The sequence below is a fragment of the Stegostoma tigrinum genome, chromosome 29, assembly GCF_030684315.1.
Source record: "Stegostoma tigrinum isolate sSteTig4 chromosome 29, sSteTig4.hap1, whole genome shotgun sequence".
Taxonomy (NCBI): Eukaryota; Metazoa; Chordata; class Chondrichthyes; order Orectolobiformes; family Stegostomatidae; genus Stegostoma; species Stegostoma tigrinum.
This window is the reverse complement of record NC_081382.1, coordinates 20,698,539-20,724,468: the sequence shown is the minus strand read 5'-3', so window position 1 is coordinate 20,724,468 and position 25,930 is coordinate 20,698,539. Positions and strand designations below refer to the sequence as shown.

The 25,930-nt window shown below is 43.1% G+C and overlaps 1 long non-coding RNA gene across 2 annotated transcripts in view; it reads right to left on the bottom strand.

Moving 5' to 3' along the window:
* Window positions 1–25,930, bottom strand: part of LOC125465497 (uncharacterized) — a 62,177-nt gene that overhangs the window by 7,554 nt on the left and 28,693 nt on the right. Inside the window, exons 1-3 of one of the 2 annotated variants that reach the window (XR_007250265.2) lie at window positions 19,345–19,525; window positions 3,556–3,710; window positions 3,352–3,449 (exon numbers count right to left, since the gene is read on the bottom strand). This is a non-coding gene — a long non-coding RNA (uncharacterized LOC125465497). Of the gene's footprint in view, window positions 1–3,351; window positions 3,450–3,555; window positions 3,711–19,344; window positions 19,526–25,930 lie in introns of those variants that run through there. The other variant, XR_007250264.2, reaches the window with a different exon arrangement.

Sequence of the window (25,930 nt, the reverse complement as noted above, 5' to 3'; positions counted from 1 at the left end):
ATCTGGAACAAGCAAGTGGACCACATGAAAGCTGCAAATTTGCAAATGGGCAGGAGCAAAACATACCTAGCCCCTCAAAACAACAGGAAAGGCTGTCTGAACCCATGGGTTCTCACCATCCATCTAGCATGGAAAAAATGTAGGAGTCTGAGATGGGCACAGTGGATATTTTAGCCTCGACACCTTTACTGCCTGAAGAAGATGATGAATTTCTTCCAAGGCACAAGAGGCAGGCTACAGCCCAGTACATACTGCCTGTATTCAGGCTGAGTAACAGGAACCAGACCTGGTGTGGAAACACCCAAGGAGAGGCTACAAGAAAAATAACAGGCCTAGGGCCCGGACGTAGAGGGGGAGGGACGTAATGATTGTAATGAGGTCAGCCAGGTAGACCTCATGGAATGTGAGTTCCATGTGAATGTGACTGGAGCTGTTAGCCTTGTCCAGTCAGGGAGCCCTGACTGACAGATATAAACAGGGGTGCCAAAGGGTCTGTTCACTGTGAGAGCTGGCTCTGAGGTAGCTGGATCAGTGTCAAGGACTCTCCACATGTAAATGAAGGGTGACATGGTGATAGGACACTGGCCTCTGTGGGGTTATTTCAGGTATAGTAAGCAATGTCTCAAGGCACTGTTTCCAGCATTTTGTATTTATTTTTGAAGGTTTAGTGCTAAAAGGATTTTTGAATAACACTAATGCTATAAGTAATCTGCCAGAAGATGAATCAACACTGTTTAGTTTATCTGACAGATTTCAGAGCTGTCTATAGTTAAAAGTGTATGTGTTAGTACATGTACACAGTACACAGAAAGCATTCATGAGTTGGAACACCTGGGCTCTCACACTGAACTGATCTGAGGACATGGTGGAATCTGTGTTTTTATGTAGGCAAGAGCAAAACCTGGACTTAACGTGAAAAGAAACTGACTGAAAATGTGAAGTGAGCTATTGATTCACCCATTTTACCCTTTTGCCCCCTCCAAATTAATCGAGAGGCACAAAAAAAACTTCAGCTCTCTGAGAGATCACCACAAACTTTAGAAGTAAGTCTCTCTTACCCCGATTCTTTACCCAGTTTTCCAGGTAATGATGAAGCCAGTAAGGGTCTAGGCCATGGAAAACATCAAGGCCGAATAACCAGGGCCTGGGCCCCTGGGGGCCAAAGTGCTCAGGTCAGGGGCAGGGCAGTTCTGCTCGAGAACAATCCCAAAGAATCCCATAAAAATAAGCCATTCAGCCCATCAAGTCTGCACTGACCACCTGAGGAGCATCATCCAGACACTGCCCCTACCCTATCGTCGTGTTTACCATACTAATCCAACTAGCCTGCACATCCCTGGATACCACAGACACTTTAGCATGGCCAATCTACCAAACCTGCACATCTTTGGTCTGTGGGTGGAAACCACAGCACCCACCGGAAACTCATGCAGATGTTGAGAGAACATACAAACTCCCCGCAGTCTCCAAAGACTGGAATTGAACCCAAGAGTCTGGTGCTGTGAAGCAGCAGAGCTAAGCAGCACTAGGCCACTATGCTCAGGTTGGGGAGCAGGCTGTGATGCTTGGTTTGGGGTAGAGCTGCTGTGCTCAGGGTGTGGGTGGGTCAGGACAGCACCAGGATCGTGCTTTCAATCCCTGAAGAAGGGTCACTGGACTTGAAATGTTCACTCCACTTTCTCTCCACAGATGCTGCCAGACCTGTTGAGTTTCTCTCGCAATTTCTGTTTTTATGTCTTTCAATCCTGGTCCTAAAGCCAGCATAAACAATGACAGAATTCGAAGAGCAAATTACGGTCAGTGCAATTATCTTGTCATAATAATTTATGTGCATTTTAAAAAACGCTACATTAGACATCAGCGTCACCCAGAGAATTGGTCTCATCCCCAGAGCATATTATTCATCATTGGGAGTTTCCACCAGCTAGCCTCATCACCAGGCTTTTGAGAAGTTCTAAATGTTTTTCAGTAAGAAGCTAGTTGCTTCTATACACAAGTGTTTATGACATATTTTAAATGCTTTTGAATTTTGTTTTCTAAATTATTAAGAAACAAACCATTAAATATAACTATAAGTAGCACCAGTTCATTATAGTTTTCTTTCAGTTTCCAATTAATTAAAACCAGCTCACTCACAGGTGATTGAGTAGACATTGATTCAAAATGCTTATTTTAATACTAAATCCATTTTCAACTATATTAGTAATTGAGGAAGAAAACTAAAACATTTAGTTACTTGAATCTGGGATAACACAGTGTGGAGCTGGAGGAACATGGGCAGCATCAGAGGAGCAGGAAAGCTGATCTTTCTGGTCGGAACCCTTCTTCATGGTTGATCTGTGATCCAACTTTATAATCAAACTGCACCAAGTTAATATTCTTAATTAGATTCAGGGATATTTTTAAAACAGAAATTACATTTTATGCTAGCGACTGAATACTTAAGAATAAAATACTTTTCAGAACAAACACAATTTTGAGTGCAATTTGTCGGCTATGATTAATGTGGAAAACTCCCCTTCATCTACAAAGATTCCCTGTTGCTTGAGACAGGAAGCTCACCTCCCTCAGATGACTGTTCAGAGTTTCTGTTCCTTAACCTTTGCCAACTTAAAATAAACAGATAGTTGGTTATTAGATAAAACTTTGAGTTACAAGGGTCACTTGACTTGGTGTAAAGCGACAGTATTGAGCATGGCTGTCACTGATCACATTAGTTATATCAAAGCAACATTGTCACACTTGTGACAGTGTTCCCAAATCTTAAACCACAAAATAAAGTTTGTAGCTGAACTTGTGGCTATCATTCATCTCTTTGGCTCTCTTTGTTTAAAAATAAGCCGGTCAACAGCCCAAATGGCCCAGTGCAAGCAGTGATAGATGCACAAGCCTCCATGCTCAGGTTTATTGAGCAGAAAGTCAATCAGCTCTTCACTCTCGCTGGTGATGCATGTGAGCGTGGACGGCAGAATAAGGCAAGACTTGACATGGCACCCCATTCCCTCAGCAAAAATTGCCTGTCAACACAAGTCTCCTGTATGAATAATGCATACTCAGATGAGGTATTGAACTGCAAAATGGAATTAAACCCTAGACAGGAACAAGCTGAATTTTATAGAACCTTTAATGTAGTAGAATGTCATAGGCACCTTGCAGAAGTTTAATCAAACCTTAAGGAGCCCTGGCATTAGGAGAAAAGGAAACAAAGGCAAAGCAGAAAAAGTATTTATATTTTAAAACTCAAACATCTATTTTTCTATTTTGTTTTGGGGAAAGGCGTTGGTTCAGTGGCAATTTCAGTGAACTAAAAGTTCACAGCCTTCGGCTCACATCCTAAGGATATTTACTTACTTAAATCTCTTCTGGTATTCAATACGATCATGGCTGATCTGATCCATATTAGTTTGAATCCCTCCGTGATAGATGGTAATATTAAAATCCAATAAAATCTGGAATTCAAAGTCCTCATGTCAATCATGTAAACACTGCTGAATGTCAAAAAAAATTCAGTTATTTCACTAATGTCCTTTAGGGAGAGAAATCTGCCATCTTTACCTGGTTTGGCCTGTAGCAATGTGGTTGACTCTTCACTGCCCTCTGAAATAAACTGGCTAGCCGTTCAGTTCAATAGCAACAGAGAGGAGATGAGAAGGCATTTACTCTGTATTAAGGCTGAAAACAAATGTTGACCTTGCCAGCAACACCACGTCCTGCGTAAGAATAAAAGAAACTAAGTTACCAATATGCTACCTGGTGAAATTTATTAATGGAGAAGATGCAGGTTATAGTCTAAGATGGTAATGTGATATCTCAGTCTGCAAACCTAAGTTTTCCCTTCCAAATGCAGGCCTTCTAAGACTTTGTAAACTACCACAACAGTTACTTGCATTTTTTCTTGGAAGCCACAAGCATGTCTTCTGTTTTCAGAACCTTGTCACATTCAGGTGAATTTGTTTCTATTCAATGAAAGTTTTACACGCTCATTATGATGAGAGATGTCAATGAAACATTTCTGCAATTAGTAGCCGAATCAAACACCCAGGATCATAGAAAGTATAGCCGTGATACAAGGTCAATGTCCTCTCATCTCCTATCTGTTCCTTAACCAATACGGTCATAGTCATTTGGGGCGGCACGGTGGCTCAGTGGTTAGCACTGCAGCCTCACAGCACCACGGACGTGGGTTTGATTCAAGCCTCAGGCGACTGTTTGTGTGGAGCTTGCACATTCTCCCCATGTCGGTATGGGTTTCCTCCAGGTGCTCCAGTTTCTTCACACCTCTAAAGATGTGCAGGCTAGGTGGATTGGCCATGCTAAATTGCCCATAGTGTTCAGGGGTGCATGGGTTATAGGGGGATGGGTCTGGCTGGGATGTTTCAAGGGGTGGTGTGGACTTGTTGGGCCAAAGGGCCTGTTTCCACACTGTAGGTAATCTAATCCCTTAATGCAACGTCTTGACATGTCCATTCCTTATACCAGACAATGCCATAGCTTCTTCAAATCAGACAACTACTTTTTCTACAGTGTGCTTAATTATGTCAACTTTATGCTGTGATACAATGTCTGACATAGCCTGCAATGGCCCATTGTCTTTTTTGTCTGCACTGGATCATCGTCAAATCTTGAATAGCGTTTTATATTCCATCTGAGCAACACCTACAAGTGAATTTGGAGTGTATATGGAGTTGAGATGCATAAAATTCTGACATTTTATGATTAAACGTAGCAATATCAAAAAGGATGTTCTTTATTTGCAAGGAAAAGTTAAATTTTCTTCTATGGCAGTAACTTTTAACAGATATTTTTGCACCTGCAAGTGATTCTGTGTAAGAGACTGCTCTTCTTTCAAGTGAATTGTTGTGCTAATGGGAAAACTGTATTTTTAGGGTGCCCAGAGAGAGTTGAACATTTAGTTTGCTGATGACTCCAGATCAGTATCACCATTAAAAATGTTGATATGTGCCACCTAAAAACGAAATCATTCCAATTCCAAGGTAATCTCTTCTAGATGAGATTAAATGTTCGTGGGAGTTTTCAGTTTCAGCAAAGGGCTAAAGTCCTCAGCAAATAATCCAATGAAATAGCTCTTTGTCTTGGTTTAAACGGTGAATTTGCCACTTCAGTCTGTAATTACCTCTCCACCCCCAGAGACTTTAATGTTAATTTTAGAGGAGTCAGATTACATGGTTTAGAAATGCACTGCTCTATTTAAAAACAATGTTTTTACTAATTTTACTTTGAATGGCCCGTCAAAGCCAGAAAACAGAGCGCAGGCTTTGTTGAACAATCGCTATTACATACTGCTAAGCTAAAATTACATGTCAGTCTAAAGTGGGAAGGTTTCATAAAGACAAGGCAGACATGTTTGCCTTGATTTTGCTGGTGGATATAGCCATTTGGATTTAGCTTGTCCAAGGGAACATTTCAGATTTTTATTCGTGCAGCCCAAAAGCTGCAATTCCTTTTCTGCCAAATTCTATCCGTATTGACTGAAACAACACTTACCATGACAAGATTAAGTATTCAATTGGAAGGAGCTACATTTGTGCTCATGCTTCCAAAGCCTGACGAGAGTGAAGCTTACACTACTGCGTGCACTTTATGGTAATTGTACTCCCAGGGTGATGTCCCAAAAGGAATAAAATGTAGATACAGAGATGTAAGGCCCAATTTCTCATGATTTTTTTTAAGAAGATCACAACTGTTGCTTCTGATCAATGTAAACTTCTCCCAACATTTCCATTTGTCCTAGCATGGAAGAGAAACAAGGTACCATAGAACTGGCTCCTCTGCATGACAACTTGCCTCTTAAAAAAAACACAGAAAATGCTGAAAATACTCAGCGTCAGGCAGTATCTATGCAGAAAGAAACCAAGTTAATGGGATGGGTTTATCATGCAGGGTCAGGAGATTCAGACTTATGTCGCTCTTGTAACTGGGATTTTAAATACAAGTTGTCTAATTGGTCAGAGGACCAGCTCATTGCTATATTAAGGATCTGCCGCCCTGGTGCCAGTGTAAAAGGCAGGCAGCAGTGATGTTGAGGAATGCTGCTACTTTTTCAAGGTGAGTAGGTCACACCTTAGAAGGCCATGGAAGTGGAAGTGGACAGTAGCTCTGCATGACAAGTTAAGGACCAATGCTTGTGTTGGTACTAGTTGGCATCACCAAGTTGAATTAAAAACATTTCCAAAGAGGTTTATTTGTGCAACTCTGTTAGAAGTCACAGGAAAATATTCTGTGATTTTAGATGAAATCCAAATGATATGGTTTTGTTCTGGGGATAGGGGGCAGATAATAGCTCATTAGCTCTGTAGTCACAGTCAACTTTGTTTTGACACTAAACAAAAATTGAAGAAAGGCAGATGCTGGAAATCAAACAAAACCAGAAATTGCTGGAGAAACTCAGCATGTCCAGCAGCATCTACAGAGGGAAGGCAGAGTTAATGTTTTGGGTCCAGTGACCCTTCTTTGGAATTGAACTAAGTTTTTCTAGCAATTTCTTTTCTGACTTGTCCCTTTGAAAGGTTGTCATTTGAAGTTGACACCTTCAAGGGGGCATTTCAGAATTTCTCTCTAGATAGCCACTGTATTTTTTCCAAAAAGAACAAAATAATGAGATGTTCCAGTCTGTCCATAGGCGATCTGGAGTTATGATCTGTTATCATGGCACAACAGTGAGCAGATGGGCTTCAAGCTCCGATCTCTGTACGTCCTCAGCAGGTTAGATCCTACTCCTCTTTCTACTGTCAGCTGAGCAGTAGCTGTTGATGGCTGTTATTCTTCCTGAGCCCACATAGCTGCTTTTCTTTGCTTCCCTCTGCACCTCTCTTAATTTGGAAGCAACACTGCCAGAAGAAGAATCGCATTAGCCTCGGCCTTTCAGTGCAAGGTGGATGCAAAACCATGAGGGAAGTCAGACAATTTACACAGTGTCAGTAAAGGTACATTTGAGCACTGATATCGATCACAATTATGTTGAACCCCCCCAGAGTCATCAAATGAATCGACAAATGCCTCGCCTCCATATTCCACCTCAGTAGTGAAGTCATAGCAGGTCTACAATTATTTGCCAGGGTATGGCACTTGTAATACAGAGACTTCAATTGTTTGGCACTGTGTGGATTGGCCATTTGAGAAAGTGAGGTTATATTAACAAATGTTAAATTGAGCATTCTTGAGCTGATAGACCACAAAGTGGAATTCAATGGGTACAATGTATTCTTAATAAGTCCTTATGAGTCAATGTTTGATTGGATCATCTGAAGAAATTTGACTTCAGGTTAGGTAATTGGCCTTGTTTAATGACTTGAATATTGATGAATGCTATTAAAAGAAAAAAAATGAATGTTTCTCTCCCTAGTTTTCCCTCACTTTTGAAGGTCTGCATTGATCTTTATCACCTTAGCATGTGAATTTCTAATTGGCTACAAGGGTGATTTACCGTTGGTGGTTTAAAGTTAAAAACAAAAAAAGTCATGGTGATTTGGTGATGGGTAAAAATACATTTGGTTGTGTACGATAGCATTTCTGGATATATAAAAAAATTGATGTGGGCTTATAAAAAGAAAAAAAAATGAAGAGTGTTTCTCTCCATAGCTTTCACTCACCTTTGCTGGTCTACAGTGCACATAGCAGGCTTTACGTGTAAATTAGAACATAGAACATAGAACATAGAACATAGAACAGTACAGCACAGACCAGGCCCTTCAGCCCACGATGTTGTGCCGACCATTGACCATCAACTATGCACCCTCAAATTTCTGTGACCATATGCATGTCCAGTAGTCTCTTAAATGACGCCATTACTCAATTGGAAATGCAGGTCTTTTACTGTTAGTGGTTAATAAATGAAAACAAAGCCATGGGTGATTTGGTAATGAGGAAAAGAAAACAGTCACAGGTGCGTTAGTACACTTCTCGATATAGAATGTCTTTTTAAAATGATGAGCGTTTCTCTCCATAATGTTCCCCTTCACCTGTGGTGTAATTGCTCTACTCTTAGTGGGCTATGCATGGAAATTGAACAATTGGAAACAGGGGTGATTTATTGGCAATGGGTAATGGGTGAACTATGCCATAGGTGATTTGGTGGGATATATAACAAAAGAAAAGATGAGGGTTAGGGCGTTTATGTTACATTCGTAGTGACCCTACTTCTTAGTCAGGGGCCCCATTCTTAAGTCCTACCTACTATAGTGATGTGTAATAACATCTCTAAACAGATTGATTAGGAAATAGCAACAGTGATGAGTGGAGTGGCCCCTTGGGACATTTTACACTTCAGTTCTATACTCCACCTGCTTTGGAAAGAAAAGCCCTGACTTTGCACATAGTTTATTCCAGTTTCAGACCTTCTTACACTGCTGAATTTCAGATCAATATGAATTGGGGGTGGCACGGTGGCTTAGTGGTTAGCACTGCTGCCTCACAGCACCAGGAACCTGGGTTTGACATTCTCCCTGTGTCTGTGTGGGTTTGCTCTGGTTTCCTTCCACAGTCCAAAGATGTGTAAGTTAGGTGAATTTTCCATGTTAATTTGCTCATAGTGCCCAGGGTTCTGGTGCTGTGAGACAGCAGTGCTAACCACTAAGCCATCCCAAAATCATATTGATTAGAAATTCAATAGTGTAAGAGAGTCTGAAACTGGAATAAACCTTGTGCAAAGTCAGTGGAAAAGTGCTTTTCTTTCCAAAGAGGCTGGAGTATAGAGCTGAAGTGTAAAACCGCACAAGGGGCCACTCCCCTCACCACTGTTTATATTTCCTACTCGACCTGTTTAGAGATGTTATTACACATTACTAAAGTAGAGCTGAAATATGCACAAAACATGAAAAATGCAGGGCTACAAAGGTAGGGCAGGGAGGCGGGTCAGGTTTTGATGTTCTTCAGAGGCTTGGTGTGGACTCAATGGGCCAAGTGGCCTGCGTCCACCCTGTAGGGATTCTAAGGTTTCAACTTTGCATCTGTGTGAGTGATTCACAGGTTCTGACGATGACACATGATCTACCTGTTCTTCATGTTCCGGCTTCAGGACTGCACTGGCATAAACCTCCTGACGTGCACTGCACTGATCATGGCCAATTTCCCAGACTAAAAATGGCCCGATCCCGGACTGACTGGAGTCCACCTCATTCCACTTACCCCTTCTCCCTCTTTGACTTCCACACATTGCCATTTTTTGTCAAGCGCATACAGTATGTTTACTGCCTAAGCCATTGACATATGCTACATACTGACATTGATGCAACACCATGCCATACTCTGGCATGTTCAACCCTTTAGGGCTTCTACATGTATTTTTCACTATTTCCTAGAGCTACAAGCTTCCTGCCTTTTTCTCTGGATCAAAGCAGCATCTGTAAGCCATGAGCTTCCTGCATTTACTGTCTGCACTAAGATAACAGCCGAAAGCTGGAAGATGCTTGGTTGCCCATATCCACTGAAGTTATCTCTAGGCCAATGAATCTGATCAGTGATTTATAACCTGATATTCTGAGGCACATGCATTGCTGTTACCCAGTCTGTGGAAGGATCTTTGCGATTGGCTATGGAGGCATCTGCTGCGGAGGAAGCAGTTCCATGTAAAACAAGGACAAGGAAGTTTTCCAGCAGAGTTGTGAATTCACTCAGACTCAGTTCTAAAAATCAAACTCAGCAGATACCCCTTCAGTTTTTAGTGTTGCGTTTTCGAGGTATGGAGTTAATCAGGAGGGGGAATTTAAGAGGATGAGCGCAATTAATGAGATGCAAACAGATGCTAATAGCTTCTCACTACCCAATTGCGAGAATTTGATCTCTCCATCTAAGAAGGGAGAACTTAATTGCAAAGGTTTTTCTTGATAGTGAGAACTGGATTCTTCAATGAAGTCATCATGCTATGCACTCCTTGCGAGGGAAGATTATATCCATAGATTGGTCATTGTTGTTTGTGGAAGTGTACAGATTGTCTACCGTGTTACCCCACAATTACCAAAATTGAAGTTACATCATCAGATGTAAAACACTTTCTTACGAGGATTCGAGTACAGGAACAGGGATGCCATGCTACAATTGTATGGGGACTTGGTGAGGCCATGTCCGGAACATTGTGTCCCGTTTTGGTCTCCTTATCTCAGGAATGATGTTCCGATTATGGAGGGAGTGCAACACAGGTTTGCCACACTGATTCCTGACAGGGCAGGATTGATACATGAAGACAGATTTGGTCAGTTAGGACAGTATTCACTGGAGTCTAGACAAATTACAGGACCTCATTATAAAATTCTAGCAGGACGAGACAAGGCAAATACAGGAAGGATGTTCCAAATGATTGGGTAGTCTGGAACCAGGAGTCACAAACTAAGGATATCGAGTAGCCATTTAAGATTGAGATAAGGTGGAATTTCTTCATCCAGAGAGTGCTGAGTCTATGGAATTCTCTGCCATAGAAAGTGGTTGAGGTAAAATCATTGAATGCTTTCAAGAGAGACGTAGATGCACATACTGTCAGACTGAAAATGTCTAATGGATTATTTAAGGTCTGATCAAAATGATGATAACAAGACACATTGCTTTGATATCAAGGAAATTTATTAGATTAGATATGTGCAAACTAATGGGTGAAGCGATTAACTTAAACTACTTGAGGCACATTCAACAAATAAGTCTCACTGTTTCCTGTCTGTCAGGAACTCCTGTGTGACAGCTGGCTCTTGGAGCTCAATCTCAGTTTTCATGATTCAAGTCTCACAGACACCAGCCTGATGGTGACAGTCCTGGTCTCACAGATCCCAGCCCGATGGTGACCGTCCTGGTCTCATGGACCCCAGCCCAATGGTGACAGTCCTGGTCTCACGGATCACAGCCCGATGGTGAGCGTCCTGCTCTCACAGACCCCAGCCCGATGGTGACAGTCCTGGTCTCACGGACCCAAGTCCGATGGTGACAATCCTGGCCTCATGAACCCCAGCCCAATGGTGACAGTCCTGGTCTCACAGATGCCAGCCCAATGGTGACAGTCCTGTTCTCACAGACCCCAGCCCGATGGTGGCAATCCTGGTCTCACAGATGCCAGCCAGATGGTGACAGTCTTGGTCTCACAGATCCCACCCCGATGGTGACAGTCCTGGCCTCAAGGACCCCAGCCCGATGGTGACAGTCCTGTTCTCACATACCCCAGGCCGATGGTGACAGTCCTGGCCTCACGGACCCCAGCCCGATGGTGACAATCCTGGCCTCACGGATCCCAGCCCGATGGTGACAATCCTGGCTTCACAGACCCCAGCCCGATGGTGACAGTCCTGGTCTCACAGATCCCAGCCCAATGATGACAATCCTGGCCTCACCGACCCCAGCCCGATGGTGACAGTCCTGGTCTCACGGACCCCAGACCGACGGTGACAGTCCTGGCCTCACGGACCCCAGCCCGATGGTGACAGCCCTGTTCTCACGGACTCCAGACCAACGGTGACCGTCCTGGCCTCACGGACCCCAGCCTGTTGGTGACAGTCCTGCTCTTACAGACCTCAGACCAATGGCGACAGTCCTGGTCTCACAGATCCCAGCCGGATGGTGACAGTCCTGGTCTCACAGACCCCAGCCCGATGGTGACCGTCCTGGTCTCACCCAGCACAGCCCAATGGTGACAGTCCTGGTCTCACAGATCACAGCCCGATGGTAACAGTCCTGATCTCACGGACCTAAACCCGATGGTGACAGTCCTGGTCTCACGGACTCCAGCCCGATGGTGATGGTCCATGGGCCCAGACTCACAGACTCCAACCCGACGGTGACGGTCCATGGGCCCAGTCTCACAGACTCCAGCCCGATAGTGACAGTCCATGGGCCCAGTCTCACAGATTCCAGCCCGACGGTGACTATCCATGGGCCCAGTCTCACAGACTCCAGCCCGATGGAGACTGCCCATGGGCCCATCTCACAGACTCCAGCCTGATGGTGACGGTCCAGGGGCCAGTCTCACAGACTCCAGCCTGATGGTGACGGTCCATGGGCCCAGTCTCACAGACTCCAGCCCGACGGTGACGGTCTGTGGGCCCAGTCTCACAGACTCCAGCCCGATGGTGATGGTCCATGGGCCCAGTCTCACAGACTCCAGCCCGACGGTGACGGTCCATGGGCCCAGTCTCACAGACTCCAACCCGATGGTGACAGTCCATGGGCCCAGTCTCACAGATTCTAACCCGATAGTGACGGTCCATGGGCCCAGTCTCACAGACTCCAGCCCAATGGAGACTGTCCATGGGCCCAGTCTCACAGACTCCAGCCCAATGGAGACTGTCCATGGGCCCAGTCTTACAGACTCCAGCCTGATGGTGAAGGTCCAGGGGCCAGTCTCACAGACTCCAGCCCGATGGTGACGGTCCATGGGCCCAGTCTCACAGACTCCAGTCCGATGGTGACGGTCCATGGGCCCAGTCTCACAGACTCCAGCCTGATGGTGACGGTCCATGGCCCCAGTCACACAGACACCAGCCCGATGGTGACGGTCCATGGCCCCAGTCTCACAGGCCCCAGCCCGATGGTGATTGCCCAGCGAGTGGAGCAGAGTCCCTGACATTAATACTTCTCTGGTTCCATGCTGTATCACCATTTCATAATACTTCAGTATTTTTCCAGCCCTTAATAAGAGGTGGAAAACAATTCTAGGTGGCCTCATGTTGTCGTCACAAATGGATGGTTCCCACAGACAGCCAAGGTTTTGCAGTTACATCACAGTTAAAACAGGGTGTTTTTTACACCAGGCCTGTTTCTCATATAAATGACAACTTTGCTTCAATTCCTCATCCAATTGATCCTTAACAATCAGCTGTCAGTGGTCTAGTTTGATGATATCATTTTTGAGCCTAACACTGCAATACAGTTGAGGATAAAGGGATCAAAGGGTTGGAGGAGAAAGTGAAAACGCTGTACTGAGTAGGATGATCAGGTATGCAAATATTGCATGGTGAAGCTGGTTCGAATGCCCTACTCCCTTCCCTATTTTTCTGTGTTTCGATGGTTGTATGTGTCATATAATTTTTTTAATCTAAACGTACAATATACTTGAAGACTGTGCTGTCAGATTTTGATTAACAAATTAGAATTTTTTAAAAAAATTAAGGAACTTGTTGTAAAATTGTTTTTAAATTCGCATGAGAATAGCTTTAAGTTCAACAGACAAAGCTAAACGCAGGCCAGAGTCACTTATTCCATGGTCCACAGCTATGAATGCGATTGTACTCTGGTAAATGTTGCAGCGTCCAGCTAAAATGGGCATAGTGTTAAGATTAGTACAAAGCTTATACTGTTAACCAATCTGTACTTCACTTCATGGAATCTACTGGGAAAAAAGCTATTTGGTTGAGTCAAATCCACTAAAACGAAACCACACCCTCCAAAGACTAATTCACCTAACTTCACTGACAATTTCAAAATGCCCCAAGAAACCACAAAGATCAACATAGTAAAACACGCCTGGCTGCACACTATATTATGCACCTAATATACTTAAATCACCAACCCCAATTAACTAACTGTACAATTAGGAACTTTCTATGTCTCTGTGGGAGTGCATGCAAGGAGGAATGAATGGTATTGTTAACTCATGCAATAAAAGCAGATTAAATTAAAGTTATATCTTGAAGTGATACTTTTGGATTAATTAAACAGTAAGAAATGTTAAAATTTATCATAGTTTGGAAATAAATTCTGCTACTGTCAAAGTGAAAAGGCAACGCCAAAACACAACTTAAAACTTCCGATGCCCACTGGATATTTTGTGTAATGCCAAGTACATAAGGAGATGTAGGAATGGCTCAAGAATCACATCTTACAGGAGAAAGACGAAATGGCGATCAATGTCTTATTGCACATCAGTGGGCCTTGAGAAATGTCTGATGTCACAGACTGTAAGTTATCTGATATGCAGCCTATGCAGGATGCTAGTGAAGTTCCTATAAATATCAGTACATTGTTATATCTGCAATACAGTGACTGGATGATCAGATTGAAAAGAATTCAGAATGCAAAAGGCTGAATATTCACAGAGAAAATTGTATTTGAGGATTTTCTACAATAACTACAGATTGTAACACCATAATATGTAGGAGCTGAAGTAGGTTATTTGGCCCCTCAAACCAGTTCTGCCATTGAAGAAGACCTTGGCTGATCTGATAATTCACAATTTCACTTTCCTGCCTTTTTTTTAATACAACCCTTCAGTCCCTTACTATTTAAAAATCTGTCTATCCAGTTTTGAATGTATTTACTGACACAGCCTCTACAACCCTCTGTGGTAAAGAATTCCACAAATTCATTAACATCCAGGAGAAGAAATTCCACCTCATCACTTTTTGAAGTGTGTGACCCCTAATGCTGAGATTATGTCCTTTTGCTCAGATTCTCCCACAAGGGGGAACAATCTTCCCAAATCTACACCACCAAGTCCCTTAAGAAACTTACATATTTCCATAAGGTCACCTGACATTCTACTAAAATCCAAAGAGTACAGGCCCAAAATACTCAATCTCTCATCTTAAGCCAGTCCATCATATCTTGGGCCATCTGAAAGAACCTTCTCCAAACTGCCTCTAATGCCAATGTGTCTGTCTGCAGATAAGGGGACCAAAACTTATCATTATTCTAGATGCGGTCTGACTAGTGTTTTGTATTGTTTGAGCAAGGCTACTCTCAGTTTTAAGTTCCATTTACTTTGAAATAAAAGTCAACATTTCATTTGTCTTCCCTATCATCTGTTGAGCTTGTGTGCTCGCTTTTTATTCACAAAGATTCCTGTATCCCACAGTGCTGTAGCTTTCTGTAGTGATTCTCTATTTAAACAATGTTCAGTTCCTCTATTCCTCCTGTCTAAATTCATAACCTCATATTTTCCCACATTATACTGCATCTGTCAAGTTTTATGCTCACTTGCTTAACTTAACTATATCCCACTACAAACTTTTGAAGCCATTCTCACTTCTTGCCTTCTCATGTACTTTTGTGTCATCCACAAACTTGCCAATAGTACATTCATTTTCCCTATCCAAGTCTTAATATGTATGGTAATTTTTGAGATTCCAGCAGTTATCTCTGTTGCACTCCACTCATTACATGTTACCATTTTGAAAATGCCCCCACACCCCCATCCCAATTCTTAGTTAACAAATCCTAACCATGCTAATACACTTAGCAAATAAAATAGCTTAATGTATGGTGCCTTAAAAAAACACATACTGACGATCCAAATCTATTATATCCACGGCTTCCCCTTTATCTACTCTGCTCATTACAGGATTGAGGTTCTCAAAATGTCAAACAGAAATTTGCATAGTAGATATTTAGAATCATGGAGGTGAACCTGACTCATGAGATTATACAATAGCTTCATGTGCTCAACATTAAAAGAAAGTTTATCTGCCATTGGGACTTTGAGACCAAATGCAGTTTAGTGCAGGAACTCTCTACATGCCTCAAAATGCTACATGCCCACACATCCAAAGGCTGAGATCAGGCTCATGTTTGGACCTTGCTTCCTTAGTAATATTAAGGTTTGGATAGATACTTAATTACCTCACAACCTTGGATCCCTTCCCGAAAGGCTTTCTGCTTCCTTCCATCAGTGCTACCACACTTTTTTAATTGTCTTTTATCCTGACAAGTGAACAAGGAACTGGCAATATCTTAGCTTGTTTCTGATAGACTAACTGTATCTGACACGAATGGTGCAATTCACTTCAATAATCATTGATATGTATGTGGCCTTCATCCAGTTTTGTGGAAAATATGTGAACATTTGTGCAGATGATATAGTTCTGTTGTCAATTGTGATTCAAGATATGTTGTGCAGTCAATTTTTACTGAAACACATTTGTAATTCAATCCTTGTTCATTTCTTATTTCCTGCAGAATAAATTGCTTACATTTCGGCTAATCTGTTTTTCCATGCCAGTGAAGGATATTCTGATAAGTTTGGAAATTATGTGGCCAACAAACCTCATCTGTCACATGGGTAATTCAAGCCCACAGTCTTCTAAACCCTAGATTTCACATATTCAAACATATCCAAAAATTTCACATATCTTTGCCATTGGAAATACACTTATTACATCATTGGGAGCTGACTGAAGCAGTGACCGAACTTCATTGAAACAGTATTGACTTAAACAGTATGATCTTCCCTTTTTCCATATAAGACAACAGACGTTCCCATCTGAGATAATGGGAACTGCAGATGCTGGAGAATTCCAAGATAAGAAAATGTGAGGCTGGATGAACACAGCAGGCCAAGCAGCATCTCAAGAGCACAAAAGCTGACGTTTCGGGCCTAGACCCTTCATCAGAGAGGGGGATGGGGAGAGGGACCTGGAATAAATAGGGAGAGAGGGGGAGGCGGACCGAAGATGGAGAGTAAAGAAGATAGGTGGAGAGAGTATAGGTGGGGAGGTAGGGAGGGGATAGGTCAGTTCAGGGAAGACGGACAGGTCAAGGAGGTGGGATGAGGTTAGTAGGTAGATGGGGTTGCGGCTTGGGGGTGGGAGGAAGGGATGGGTGAGAGGAAGAACCGGTTAGGGAGGCAGAGACAGGTTGGACTGGTATTGGGATGCAGTGGGTGGAGGGGAAGAGCTGGGCTGGTTGTGTGGTGCAGTGGGGGGAGGGGACGAACTGGGCTGGTTTAGGGATGCAGTAGGGGAAGGGGAGATTTTGAAACTGGTGAAGTCCACATTGATACCATTAGGTTGCAGGGTTCCCAGGCGGAATATGAGTTGCTGTTCCTGCAACCTTCGGGTGGCATCATTGTGGCGGTGCAGGAGGCCCATAATGGACATGTCATCTAGAGAATGGGAGGGGGAGTGGAAATGGTTTGCGACTGGGAGGTGCAGTTGTTTGTTGCGAACTGAGCGGAGGTGTTCTGCAAAGCGGTCTCCAGGCCTCCGCTTGGTTTCCCCAATGTAGAGGAAGCCACACCGGGTACAGTGGATGCAGTATACCACATTGGCAGATGTGCAGGTGAACCTCTGCTTAATATGGAATGTCATCTTGGGGCCTGGGATAGGGGTGAGGGAAGAGGTGTGGGGGCAAGTGTAGCATTTCCTGCGGTTGCAGGGGAAGGTGCCGGGTGTGGTGGGGTTGGAGGGCAGTGTGGAGCGAACAAGGGAGTCACGGAGAGAGTGGTCTCTCCGGAAAGCAGACAGGGGTGGGGATGGAAAAATGTCTTGGGTGGTGGGGTCGGATTGTAAATGGCGAAAGTGTCGGAGGATGATGCGTTGTATCTGGAGGTTGGTAGGGTGGTGTGTGAGAATGAGGGGGATCCTCTTAGGGCGGTTGAGGCGGGGGCGGGGTGTGAGGGATGTGTTGTGGGAAATACGGGAGACGTGGTCAAGGGCGTTCTCGATCACTGTGGGGGGAAAGTTGCGGTCCTTGAAGAACTTGGACATCTGGAATGTGCGGGAGTGGAATATCTTATCGTGGGAGCAGATGCGGCGGAGGTGGAGGAATTGGGAATAGGGAATGGAATTTTTGCAGGAGGGTGGGTGGGAGGAGGTGTATTCTAGGTAGCTGTGGGAGTCGGTGGGCTTGAAATGGACATCAGTGACAAGCTGGTTGCCTGAGATGGAGACTGAGAGGTCCAGGAAGGTGAGAGATGTGCTGGAGATGGCCCAGGTGAACTGAAGGTTGGGGTGGAAGGTGTTGGTGAAGTGGATGAACTGTTCGAGCTCCTCTGGGGAGCAAGAGGCGGCGCCGATACAGTCATCAATGTACCGGAGGAAGAGGTGGTGTTTGGGGCCTGTGAGGGTGCGGAAGAGGGACTGTTCCACGTAACCTACAAAGAGGCAGGCATAGCTGGGGCCCATGCGGGTGCCCATGGCCACCCCCTTAGTCTGTAGGAAGTCTGTAGGAGCCGCCTCTTGCTCCCCAGAGGAGCTCGAACAGTTCATCCACTTCACCAACACCTTCCACCCCAACCTTCAGTTCACCTGGGCCATCTCCAGCACATCCCACACCTTCCTGGACCTCTCAGTCTCCATCTCAGGCAACCAGCTTGTAACTGATGTCCATTTCAAGCCCACCGACTCCCACAGCTACCTAGAATACACCTCCTCCCACCCACCTTTCTGCAAAAATTCCACTCCCTATTCCCAATTCCTCCACCTCCGCCGCATCTGCTCCCACGATAAGACATTCCACTCCCGCACATCCCAGATGTCCAAGTTCTTCAAGGACCGCAACTTTCCCCCCACAGTGATCGAGAATGCCCTTGACCGCGTCTCCTGTATTTCCCGCAACACATCCCTCACACCCCGCCCCCGCCACAACCGCCCTAAGAGGATCCCCCTCGTTCTCACACACCACCCTACCAACCTCCGGATACAACGCATCATCCTCCAACACTTTCGCCATTTACAATCCGACCCCACCACCCAAGACATTTTTCCATCCCCACCCCTGTCTGCTTTCCGGAGAGACCACTCTCTCCGTGACTCCCTTGTTCGCTCCACACTGCCCTCCAACCCCACCACACCCGGCACCTTCCCCTGCAACCGCAGGAAATGCTACACTTGCCCCCACACCTCTTCCCTCACCCCTATCCCAGGCCCCAAGATGACATTCCACATTAAGCAGAGGTTCACCTGCACATCTGCCAATGTGGTATACTGCATCCACTGTACCCGGTGTGGCTTCCTCTACATTGGGGAAACCAAGCGGAGGCCTGGAGACCGCTTTGCAGAACACCTCCGCTCAGTTCGCAACAAACAACTGCACCTCCCAGTCGCAAACCATTTCCACTCCCCCTCCCATTCTCTAGATGACACGTCCATCATGGGCCTCCTGCACTGCCACAATGATGCCACCCGAAGGTTGCAGGAACAGCAACTCATATTCCGCCTGGGAACCCTGCAACCTAATGGTATCAATGTGGACTTCACCAGTTTCAAAATCTCCCCTTCCCCTACTGCATCCCTAAACCAGCCCAGTTCGTCCCCTCCCCCCACTGCACCACACAACCAGCCCAGCTCTTCCCCTCCACCCACTGCATCCCAATACCAGTCCAACCTGTCTCTGCCTCCCTAACCGGTTCTTCCTCTCACCCATCCCTTCCTCTCACCCCAAGCCGCACCCCCATCTACCTACTAACCTCATCCCACCTCCTTGACCTGTCCGTCTTCCCTACAGACGTTCCCATCTGCTTGATGACGGTAAGGACAGGCTTTTCTGCTTTGCAGCTTTTCTTATTAGGAATTGGGTTGATGTTGGAGCTTTACAGTGTGTACTAAGAAAAGATTTCCTTCCCATTCCCCTGAAGTAACATACAACTCAGAGCCCAACTGTGAAATAAGTAATTCACTCCCTATACAAACACGTTACCTTCATTCTTCTAAATATGCTGTTGACGTCTCCAGTCAAAGCGTACAACACTTATTATTGTCTTCATGCTACTTTGCCTTTACTTCTTAGACAATGTTCTCATTTTCCACACAGTGATCTCACAATCTGTCTACGTTGCAGAGCACGGGTTTAGTAGATGCTTTCATGCTGAGGATGGTGAAACAACTAGGTCTGTTTTTCAACTCAGACATGTTCGAAGCTGTTTGTACATTAACCTCATGACAAATCCATTGTCAGGAATGTGGTTTGTACTGATTTGAAAAAAACTCGGGCATTAACTCCTTCTAATAAACTTGGTTTTCGCTGCAACAAAATTTTTCCATCAATTGTATGACATCAATACACAACATTTCTGCATTAAATTTCCCATAAAGTAGCAGTTACCTTGACAACACCAAAAAGAAACTTATTGCAACACTGTAGCCACCACTTATACTTTCCAGAACAGATGTAGGAGGTAGATTGACAATTAATCTATATTATATTATTATTCAAGCTAATTCTTGTCTGTACATGTCTAAGTTTATATGCCATCAATCGTAGAACCTTCGTTTAAAATAGCTGCTGAAAAAAGTCAACACCACATGTTCACCAATTCTCATTACTTGGAACAATTCTATACTGCTTTTAAAAGTGTGCTGTATTAACCTTTGAATGGAGCAACAATGAAGTTCAATATAACATCAATCTTTCTTTCGTTCACAAAGTTCTCTTCATCTACACAAAATTTCATTTCGGAAACAAATCATAGAGTCTCAATCATCTGTTTGAAGAGTGGGCCTTAATCAATAAACTCACTCTAACTGCATATTTTTCACCCACTCCTAACCTGTTCTTATGGGTAGCCCTTGACTCTTCTTCAATCACCAACTCTGGTTGGACATTCTATAAGCTCATGACCAGAGATGGGCAATAAATGAAAGTTTATCAGTGTTACCATTTCAAGAATAAATTAAGTTTAGAGGTAAAAAAAACAGAAAATGTGCAGGGGCAGTCTCCAATGGAACTACATTGATAATTGACTCAATCAGTTACAGAGAAAGAGATTAAAGGAATCCAGACTAAGAATCAACTGTGATCAAGGCAGGCAGTGATCTCACTTCAAGAGTGCCAGAGTGAAAGACTGGATCAGGGTGATAACGTGGATGAAGAACACAGCAAAAGGAAAGTTTTCCCTTTACAGATGCTGCCAGACCAGTGGTCTCTCCACATTTGTGTTCGTAATAAAAGGGTTGACATTGTTACAGAAGGAATGGAGGAAAAAACCATAGCGCCATAAGAAACATCCAATTGTGAATGGTGGTGGACAATTAAACAATACACTGGAGGAGGAGGCTCCACAAATTTCCCCATCCTCAATGGTGGAAGAGCCCAAAACATTAGTGCAAAAGATGAGGCTGAAACATTTGCAGCAATCCTCAGCCAGAAGTGCCGAGTGGATGATCCATCTTGGCCTCCTCCAGTGGTCACCAGCAGCACAGATACCAGCCTTCACCCAATTCAATTCACTCCATGTGATATCAAGGAACAGTCAAAATCACTGGATACTGCAAAGGGTACGGGCCCTGGCAACATTCCGGCATTAGTACGGAAGACTTGTAAAGTGATGGAAGGTATCGTCAACTGTGCTATCAAGCAGCGCCTGCTCAGCAATAACCGGTTCAGCGATGCCCAGTTTGGGGTCTTTCAGGACCACTCAGCTCCTCACCTCATTATAGGCTTGTCTCAGACATGGACAAAAGAGCTCAATTCCAGAGGTGAGGTGAGAGTGATAGCCCTTGATATCAGGGCATTCGATCAAGTGTGGCATCAGGGAGTTCTAGCAAAACTGGAATCAATTAGCATTGGGGGTAAACTCTACATTGTTTGCAATCATACCTAAAACATAGAAAGATGTTTATGGTTGTTGGAGGTCAGACATCTTAGCTCCAGGACATCTCTGCAGGAGTTACATAAGGTAGTGTCCTAGGCCCAACCACCTTCAACTGCTTCATCAATAATCTTCCCTCTATCATCATAAAGTCAGAAGGCGGAATGTTCACCTCTGATTGCACAATGTTCATATTATTCATGACTCCCCAAATACTGAAGCAGTTCATGTTCAAATGCCACAAAGCCTGGACAATATCTAGCCTTGGGTTGACAAATGACAATTAACATTTGAGTCACACAAATGCCGGGCAAATCTCCAGTAAGAGACAAACTAACCACTGGCCCTTGACATTCAATGATGGTACCATCACTGACTCCTCAATATATTTGTGAGTACCATTGATCTGAACTTGAATAGGGCTCACTACATGAACATAGTGGCTATTAGAGCCAGGTCAGAGACTAGGAATAATAAAGTGAATAACTCACCTCCTGACACCCTAAGGCCTGCCCATCATTTACAAGGCACAAGCCAGGAGTATGACGGCTTACTCCTGGCTTGCCTGGATGGATGCAACTTCAGCAATACTCTAGAACCTTGACACAATCCAGGACAAAGCAACATGCTTGATCGGCATTACATCCAGAGCCATCCACTCCCTCCACCACCAATGCTCAACAGCAGCAGTGTACACTACCTACAAGGTTGCACCGCAGGAATTCACCAAAGATCATTGGACAACACCTTCCCAATCCACGACCACTTCCACCTAGAAGAACAAGGGCAGCAGATACATGGGAACACCAACAACTGCAAATTTACCTCCAAATCACTCACCATCCCGACTTGGAAATATATCACCATTTCTTCACTGCAGCTGGGTCAAAATCCTGAAATTCCCTTCCTAATGGCATTGTGGGTCAACCCACAGCACATGGGCTGCATCAGTTCAAGAAGGCAGCTCAAAAGCAATTAGGGACGAGCAATAAATGCTGGCTAGCCAATGGTTTCCACATCCCACGAGTGAAAATAAAAGTACAAAGCGCAGTAAGCCATTCAGATTTTCAAGCCTGCTTTGCCAATTCAATAGGATCATGTTTGTCTGAAATACCTCACATCCTGCTTCCTGCCTTTTTCCTGTAACCTTTGATTCCCAAACTAATTAACAATCTATCCACCTCAGCCTTATATATACACAAGGACTCTGCCCCATAGCTCTCTGTGGCAAGAAAGTCCAAAGAATCCCAAACCTCTGAGAAAAGAAATTCCCCCTCATGTCAGTCTTAAATTGGCACCATTTTATTCTGCGAATCTACCCTCTAGTCCTAGGCTCTCCCATGAGAAGAGAAATCCTTTCAGCATTTGCTCTGTCAAGGCTGTTAAGAATCCTAAAACTGGTGAAACAAAGAAATTTGTTGTCTAAAGTTGTTAAAATGAAGGCTTGTATTGAAACAACTTGAAATAAGTCACTAAACTGTGGAGACCTTCTCCAACAAATCTTAAACACTTTACTTTGCAGAGATTTTAACTGTAGAAAATATATTGTTTGAATTATCTGCCAAAGGAGATGGAAGTCTGCCTAAATTTATTCTCTCAGTGATGGCAAGAACAAAAGAAGCAGGAAGTTGTATTTATAAAGCATTTTTTTACATCCTCAGATTGTTTCAAAGTACTTCACACTCAATGAATTACTTTTGAATTGTAAACATTGTTGCTTAGATAAGTGTATGTTAAAACCCAGCAAATAGCAAAAAGATAGTTGACCAGTTAAATATGTTTTTGGTGGTGTTTGTGGCTACGTTACACTTGGTAAAGGAGAAATTCCCCACTCCTCCTTCTGCTCTTCTACACCATATGAACTTTTATACCAACCTGAGGACAGTCTTTGTTTAATGCCACATCCAAAAGAGAATGAGTTTATAGAATTTTCATGAGTCTCAAAGCTACAATCCTTACAGGTAAAAATACCACCTCTAAGACAGGCAGGCACTTAAATGGCCTTGAAAGTAACAAATATTGAATAACAACTTGTGTGGTACAACTGCATGTCAAACGCAATAATAATAAAAAACAAGAAAAACCAGAATGAATGCAAAACAAATGTATAAGCAAAACCTCCCTAGTTGATAATGGCACCTGAATTGAACTATGTCAAATTACAGTTTTTAGGTTTGTTGGGTAATAATTATCTATGACAATGAAAAATGTGGAGGAGTTAAGAACTATCAGCTTCTCCCAAGGCTCCTCAGGCTCTTTGGTGAGGATTGTTACCAGGTAAAGAAAAGGCATGGTATCCAGAATTAAAATCTTAATATTGAAAGCACTTTTGCACTCCATATGTTTGAAAACTATGTTCCAATAACTAACAATAACATGTTTTAAAATATTTATGACTCACCAGAGCATGTTTTATGAATCTTCTACACCAAGATGTGGCAAAAAGCATGCAAAAATTTTAGGTTCTGATTTACGTTCGATTTGAAGCATGTTATTGCTTGGCAACAGCGTTGAGGAAAAGAACTCATTTTCAAACAGGATTTGCAATTAATCAAAACAAACTGCATAATATCCATTGCAAAATAGCTAATGGATTGTTACATTTGGCACAAAGCCATGATTTGATTGCTACATTTCCTTCAGGCGCAGCAAGATAATCCTCTATACTGTCCTAATATCATTCATTTTTAATAGATATTGGGAAATACTGAACATTTTTTAAAGATTTTCAAAAAGTAATAATGTTCTGCTTTGTAATCATTATGAAAATGGACTATCAATATTCAACTTTCATTATTTGACTTTCATACCTAAGACTTTCAAATTGTTTTTAAAAGAAAAGGCACTATTGTCGTAAAAATGGCAATCAGCTGACAAGCTCAGGCAACCGAATGGAATCCATCAAATATATGTGCATTTGAATTAACATCTTAATTGAGACACTGAAACTCAGCGAACCATCAAGAAATTTGTGTTTCTTCTTTTTCTCCCATTTGCACGATAATTCCACAGTTGCCTACACCTATCCAGCTTGGAACATAACAACGTCTCAGAGACTAGAATAAGCAAAGGCTCTGTATGGTAACAGTAGTCTTTGAGCAACAAAGGAGAGAGAAAGCAACACGGACTGATAACAGAAAGTATACTAAAAGCTCTTCTGTCCTCTGTATTTCATGTTTTTCCTCAATTTCAGAAACTAGCATCAGTGGAAAACCAACATGGAAAGCAATCACTCATGGGAAAGCAATACTATCTACAAGCTTTGCATCTCCTGCGGAAACAGGACAACAGCTAGCCATTGGGACTCAGGTCTCAGTCTCACAAATCAAGAATTTTTTAAAAAATACTTAAAAACTACAAAAGCCTGGATGTTCCTAAACAGATAGTCACTCTCTCCATCCCCATTGTTTCTAAACATTATTAGCTATGTTTCTGTGTATGCATTTGATGTCATGTTTTCTTACTTTTCTCAATTTAATTGTAATACAATTTCACGCTCACTCAAAAAAACCTTGGAATTGGCTGTCCATTGTCGATCTGGTTTACCAGCTGTAATTTACTAAGAAATGTGATAGCTACATGCTAATAAAAGAGTAAAAATATTTGTTGCAACGATATGAGAAGGGATTAAAAGAGGAAAGAGAATTACTCTGTTTACTTGGTTGTAACTGAAATAACTCCATGAAGGCTGGTATCTCATCACCAAGTCACCCTTTATTTACATGTGCATAGTACATGATGCTGACCCAGCATCCTCAGTGCCAGCTCCTAGAGTGAATGGAACCTCTGACACTTCTGTTTATATCTGTCAGCCAGGGATCCCTGATTGGACCAGGTTAACAACCCTAATCAGGGAGCTCCTATTCTATGAGATCTACCTGGCTGGCCTTGTTCCAAACACTACAGTAACAACTTTCTTTGTGAAGAAACCATCAGGTTAGTCAATAAATCACACAACCTCACAATGCCATGTGATACATCATGAAACATGAACCTGAAGGTATGACAACCAGCCTTGAGATGGATTAAAATATGCCATGGAACTGTCAAACAATTAAACAAGACCAAGGGAGCTTCCCTTGTGAACTGGCCATTCATTTGCTCATCTTTCTCTTAGGCTGATTTTCCAAATTAGAATGGTGTCTACACTTTAAAAGAAGATAGATAATTGTTGAGTGTATTGAGATATACCAAGATCATCAAAGACAAAATATAATGACAAGACTTCTAATTTACTACTTTGGGGCATAAACAATGCATGAAATATTTTCTTTTGTATTGATGATAGCTTGAGGAGTTTGATCTTCAAAAAAAATCAGAAAAATTTTTAAAGCACTTTTGTAAATAAATACACCGCACAGTTAACACCAAATACTAATTCTCTCCACTAATTTGAAAAATACAACACAACAGAATTGTTGAACACCTCTGTTATTCTCCTCCATTCTGCTGACTAACAGCAAGTTAAATAGCTGCCTGTTTTAACTGAGCATTGGCAGAGAGTGGAGATTATTCCTTATGTTTGAGGGGAAGGAGATACTTACTGAACAGAATTCAGCACAATTCTGGTGCACCCTGTATGGACTATCCTGACACACATGAAACAATTTACTTCAGATAAGTGCAACAATAACTGACTCTAGATGAAGTTTGGGAAGCAATGACACCAATTGCAATGTCAATAGATATGTAATT